Source organism: Saccostrea echinata, unplaced genomic scaffold (genome assembly GCF_033153115.1).
Source record: "Saccostrea echinata isolate AGI-Se365-2 ecotype Australia unplaced genomic scaffold, CSIRO_AGI_Sech_v1 ptg000009l, whole genome shotgun sequence".
Lineage (NCBI taxonomy): Eukaryota > Metazoa > Mollusca > Bivalvia > Ostreida > Ostreidae > Saccostrea > Saccostrea echinata.
The window spans coordinates 37,003,108-37,009,873 of record NW_026889758.1 but is presented as its reverse complement, the minus strand read 5'-3'; the positions used below and the strand labels follow the sequence as shown (position 1 = coordinate 37,009,873).

The 6,766-nt window shown below is 36.2% G+C and overlaps 1 pseudogene; it reads left to right on the top strand.

The window, feature by feature from the left end:
* The first annotated feature begins 3,745 nt into the window (after nt 1-3,745).
* On the top strand, nt 3,746-6,348 carry LOC133182695 (uncharacterized; annotated as a pseudogene).
* The last annotated feature ends 418 nt before the right edge of the window (nt 6,349-6,766 follow it).

Here is a 6,766-nt window from a genome sequence, read left to right as displayed (position 1 = left end):
TCTACATAAATATATTAAACACAAGATGTGTTTGTGAAACACTGATGCCCCCGTATGGCAGCTTATGGTGAAGGTTGAAGTTTCGCAAATGCAAGTCCAACTCCAATGTCAAGGTCAAAAGATAAATGTTGTTACCCAAAGAAAGAACTTGTGTCAGTGGATATACCTGATAAATATGAAAGCCCAAGCACCAACCATTCAAAAGTTAAGGTCAAGGTTAATGTTTTATAAAAGCGAGTCAAACTCCAAGGTCAAGGTCAAAGAGTTAGAATTAATGGTACACAGGGGAAGACCTTGTCATAAGAAATATACATGCAATTTATAACAGGTCAAAGACCAACTGTTCAAAAGTTATGGCCAAGGTTAAAGTTTTTCAAAAGTAGGTCAAACTCCAAGGTAAAGGTCAAAATTGTTGGTATCCAAAGGAAGGTCTTGTTACAAGGAATATACCTGTGAAATTTTGAAAGCCCTAGTGCTAACTGTTCAAAAGTTATTGCAAAGGTTAAAGTTTTTTAAAAGTGGGCCAAACTCTAAGGTCAAGGTCAAAAGGTAAAAATATTTAAACCCATGAAAGGGCTTGTCACGATGAAAACATGTGAAATATGAAAGCCCTATCACCAACTGTTCAAAAGTTATGGCCAAGGTTAAAGTTGGGTAATTTTTTGCGAAAGTTGGTCAAACTTCAAGGTCAAGGTCAAGAGGCCAAATAGGTTGATACATAAAGGAAGGTCTTGTCACAAGGAATAAACATGTGAAATATGAAAGCCATAGCTCCAACCAATCAAACGTTATGGGCAAGGTTAAAGTTTTTGCGGACAGACAGACAGATGGGCGGACAGGGCAAAAACTATATACCCCTCTTCGATTATGGGGGCATAAAAAATGAGTGGGATAATAAATTTCTGTTTCAAAAGTTCCAATAAAAAATGCTAAATTTTCCCTCAAATAAATTAACAGGAAGGTAAAAAGAAAACACTGCACTCTGATGTAATTTCTAGATGAGAAATAAGTTGCACAATTACTGATTCAAAGATCTGAGGTGCATCATCATTATAGTATAGTGTTCTACAATGTAGTTTTTAAAATTCAATTAGGATGGAAAATAACCTTAGTTTTTATGCCTGTGTAATCAAAGATTCAAGGGCATATTGTTTTTGCTCTGTCCCTCTGTCTAGCTGTTTGTCTGTTCACAAAAACTTTAACTTTGCCCATAACTTTTGATTGGATGGAGCTATGTCTTTCATATTTCACATTTGTATTCCTTGTGACAAACCCTTTCTTTAAGTGTCAACATATATGACCTCTTGACCTTAATGTTTGACCCACTTTTGCAAAATTTTACAAAACTTTAACCTTGACCATAAATTTTGAATGGTTGGTGCTAGGGCTTTTATACTTCAAAGATATATTGCTTGTGATAAGACCTTTCCTTAAATACACATATTTTTTACCTTTTGACCTTGACCTCGGAGTTTGACCCACTTTAAAAAAAATTTAACCTTTGCCATAAGTTTTGAATGGTTGAACTAGGGCTTTCATATTACACATGTATATTTATTGTGACAAGACCTTCCCTTGGGTTACCGTACCAACAATTTTGACCCTTTGATCTTGACCATGGAGTTTGACCTACTTTTAAAAAACTTAAACCTTTATCATAAGTTTTGAATGGTTGGAGCTAGGGATTTCATATTAAACATGTATATTCCTTGTGACAAGACCTTCCCTTGGATACCAACAATTTTGACTGCTTTGATCTTGGAGTTTGACCTACTTTTAAAAAAACTTTAACCTTGGCCATAACTTTTGAATGGTTGGTGCTAGGTCTTTCATTTTTCACTCGTGTATTTCTTGTGACAAGACCTTCCCTTGGGCACCATTAATTTTGACCCCATGACTTTTGAGTTTGACCTACTTTTGAAAAACTTTAACCTTCGCTGTAAGTTTTGAATGGTTGGTGCTAGGGCTTTCATATTTCACAGGTGTATTCTTTGTGACAAGACTTTTCTTGGATACCAACTTTTTTTAATCTCTTGACCTTGACCGTGGAGCTTGACTTGTATTTGAGAAACTTGAACCCTTGCAATGAGCTGCTACACAGGGGCATTAGTGTTTCACAGACACATCTAGTGTTTTAAATAGCTTTTTAAGTTCTCATCTATAAAAAATGCATTTTTTGCACACATGGTATATTTTTTTGATAAAACTTAAGAAAAAAAAATGATATGTTTTATATTTGATATTGACTGTGATATTGTAGTGTAAAGTAGTGTAAAAAAACAAGTGTAATTTAAATGTTACTGTTTTCTTAGTAATCATTTTAGGAATTATTTAAAGGATTTTTATCACGTCTCAAAATTTTTTGATATGACAAAGTTAACATGTTATTAAAATCAGATATTTAAAAATCTTTGCTAGAAAATTAATATTGTTGATGTTTCAGTGATTCAAAGTTTGAATTTCTCAATATGCATAATTTGATCACCGATGCTGTTTGTGCAGTAGAGTTTTAATCATGTGGCTAACACTAGTTTATACAACATTTGTTCAATCATTAATATTCAATTTCTCTAGTCAATCTGTCTTTTATATCTACATGTATAAAATCATCAATAATAAAAGCTAAATTGGTAAAGGGATTCAATTAAATTGTTTCTGTTAGAAAGGAATTTAATAGTTGTTTTTGTGCTGCAGGAGATACATGGACCTTGATGTTCTTATGAATATGGAGCAACAGTTTTCTTTAACATATTACTCAGACATGAACAATTATTATACAATTATTGCTATTTTTCAGTCAATATGATGATTTAGCCACCTTCAAAGTACAATATTCACCTCGCCTGATTTAGCCACCTGAGGAATACGATATTCACCGAGCCCAAAGGGCGAGGTGAATATTGTAGTGGGAAGGTAGTAAATCATGTATTGACTAAAAAGCAGCAATAATTGTTTTACTATATGATTTATTAATTTAATCGTACAAACTCTTCTTTTATTTTTATTTAATTCAATGATTTGGAAATGATACAAACTCACTCAGCAATCTTTGCCATCTTACTCCTGTTTACATTTGTTGACTAGCCACCAAAAAGGAGGAGAATTCTCCAACCTCAGATCTAGAATTTTATTTCGAAAAGGGGGAGGGGGGGTTAGGGTCCATTAACATATGAGGGATTTGACAACACTGTATCAGAAAGTTGGGGAGGGGGCAAACAGCCTTTCAACAAATATTTTCATACTAAATTAATAGTAAAAACTACATCCAGAAAAAAGTGTAGGGGACAGCCATACCCTTTCCTCCCCCAATTTTATGTGCGTGAATGTTATGTTCATCTGAGTGGAAGTTGAGTGAAATAACTTTTCAGAACCATCTGTATCAATTTGGAAGTTCTCAATCTATTTTTAGGCCAATGTAGAAAAATAAATCCTTATGTTCACCTGGAAGGTCACGTGCAGTATTTGTTTTCTACAATGTTGGATCAGCCAATCAGAGAACTACGAATTATTCAATCATAGAATATTAAGTATATTATCAGCATATCAATTTAAGTGGGCGTATGAGTTTCATCCCAGTTTTCATTTTAAACACAAAATGACAATCACACAAACATTTATCTGCCATTTACATGTAGATAACAGGGTATAAAGATTTTTAAAAAATATCATCTAAAAGTGAAATTTACGTTGTTACAACACATGCAACAAGAAATGTAAATATGAGCATGTGGTGTACCTGGGTGTTATGGTCAACACTCTTGTACAGGACATCAAGCAGCAAACACGATTAAGTAGAAAACCCACAATGACTCTACAAATTGCAGCCTGGGAAAAAGAGTTGGGTCATGATTATGATAGAGAGTACATTTTATAAGGCATCAGACATGGGTTTCATATAATTGATCTTGATTCCAACCCTGTAAATATTTGTTTAGATAATCATTCTAGTGCAAAACCAGATTCCCCATTCCCCACTTTATGCCAAAGCCACAGAACAAAGTCGCTCTGAAATAGAAAATTTATGGCAATTACACTGAGGTTGATAAACCTCCATTAATAACAAGTCTCGTAGGAGTATTCCCTAAACCAGATGGAGGGGTTAGAATTATTCATGATTGTAGCAGACCCCAGGGACTTTCTGTCAATGCCCGTGCATCCACTGTTGATAAACATAGGTATTCTACTGTTGATACTGCAGCCAAACTAACCAAAAATTAAGGTTTATTATATGGCCAAAGTTGACTTGAAAAGTGCATACAGGAGTGTGCTTATTAGTCTAAGAAGTCAACAGGTGACTGGCATAAAGTGGGAATTTCCAGAAAAAAACAGGTAATTTTATGATTGCAAATTACCTTTCGACTCAAGTTTAGCCCCCTGGAATTTTCCATCGCTTATCCCAGGCTGTTGTTCGTATGATGTCACGCAAGGGTTTTCAAAACGTAGCATTTTATTTGTGCACCCAATAAATATAATGTTCTCGTATTGTGGGTGCATAAATAAAATTGTTATGTAGCTTGGGTTTCATGATAAATTGGAAAAAGGTTGTTGACCCTGCTCAAACAATAACCTTTTTAAGCATTGAAATATCTAGTGTAGATATGTCTCCTCGTCTTTCAGAAGACAAAATTGAACAAATTAAAGATGAACTCGCAAAGTTCAAATCACGCAAACGTGCTACGAGAAAGCAACTTCAGTTCTTAATTGGGAAATTAAATTGGGCATCTTCAGTTGTCTATGGCGGGAGAATTTTCCTTCGCAGACTGATAAATGCTATGAACTTGCTCAGGCACAGTTCCCATAAACTAAGGCTAGGCAAAGAAATATCTCCGGATATTCACTGGTGGCATTAATTCATGAGGACCTTACTCACTAGATCAAGTCCCAGTAACAGCAGTTTATACAGATGCTTGCTCTACAGGAGCAGGTGGTCACTGGGGAGATAGTTGGTTTTATTTTGACTGGGGGGTGGATTGCCCAAACGCCCTCAACATGCATATCAATGAGAGAGGTCCTAGCAGTGACCTTTGCTGCACGCTACTTGGCCCCGCACTGGGCGAACAAACGCATTTTGATTTTCTCCGACAACTCTTTCACTGTATCATGTCTAAATAAGGGCACATCTCGCAATAGGACTGTTATGCATTCCTACATGTTTTGGCTTTCAGCCACATACGATTTTCATGTTACAGCCAAACACATTAAGGGCAAACACAACAACTGGGCAATATAATCTCACGTTTACATGATTTTCATCATTTTTTACATATATAAACATGCTTCCAAAACCTATTTTTATATCAGACCTACTGCACAATATGTCACCTCAAACACTTTCATTTCTTTTATTCAGGCACCTTGGACATGCATCAACCCACCAACCTAGATGCTAGGGTGGCACACCTGAGAACTAATGCCTTAGCTAGGTCCGCACGTCGTACTTACCTGACTTACATTCAGACTTACTTGAAATTCTGTTCAGATCAGGGTATCCTTCCAGTATCTATATCACACATAAACCTAGGTCGTTACATAGCTCATCTGTCAGTTAAACTGGCATGCACATCTCTTAGGAATTACTTAACAGCTGTGAGACTCTTACACCTAGAGGCAGGGAAGCCCAATTAACCCTTAGATTGTTATTATATCTCTAATATCTTAAAGAGGCCCGTAGAGTGATGGGGGACAATACAAAGCCAAAAATGCCAATTTCCATTGACTTGCAAAGGAAAATTTTTTCCTGTATAGATCTGTCCTCATCTAGGGATATTTGTTTTTGGGCTGCTCGTCTTGTTACTTTTTTCTCCTTTTTTTCGCAAATCCAACCTTAGCTCCTTCTCGGAAGGAGTTTGATCCTAGGAAACATTTGGGACTTTCAAATATTTCATTCAGTGCTACAGGGGTTATTTTGTCATTGGCCTGGTCAAAAACTATTCAGTATCAGCATCAGCAAAGACTTTTACAAGTGCCACTTCCACGCATTCCAAATTCACCCTTTTGTCCTAGCACAGTCCTCATGTTGTTATTCAACCTCACCCCTTACTCCAGTTTGGCTATTCCAGCCTTTGTGTATAAGTCAAATCTAGGGCTACGGATACTAACTTATGAAGAATATATCTCCCGTCTTAGGCAGTGCCTAGCCTCTCTAGGTCTGCTCCCAATAGTTACTCCGCACACAGTTTTAGGAGAGATGGTGCCTCATTTGCTCTTGAATATGGGTTACCACCTGATCTTATTCAGTCTCAAGGGGATTGGCTTCGTGAGGCCTACAAAACATATTTAGACTCCTCTTTAGCTTACAGACAGGAAGTTGCTGCTAATTTAGGTTCAGCTGTTAGCACATTAAGCTGAATTTGCATGTTTTGTCTTATATTTTTCTACAAATGTAGCAGTGAAAGTAGAACCCGAGCAGCCCCATGAAAACGTTCAAGGAACCCAAGATCAGGATCCTGGGGCCCGTTTTACGAAAGAACTTACGACTAAGACCAAAATTTAATTCTGCTTCTTGCTTTCTAATTTGCATTGCTTTGAAAATGCTTTTAGTTTTTTAAAAAAAAGAGTTTGACAAGATATTTTTATGCTAGGAATTTCAAACATAATAAATAATTTTGCAAAATTTTACACTCAACTAAAGTTTTGGACTTATTCGTAAGTTCTTTTGTAAAACGGGCCCCAGAAATCCTTCCAAGCCCCACCGCTAGTGGTGGCCCACCTAATTCTGAGGAAACATTTATTAGAGCTGTTCTGAACCAGATAAAAAGTCAATAGA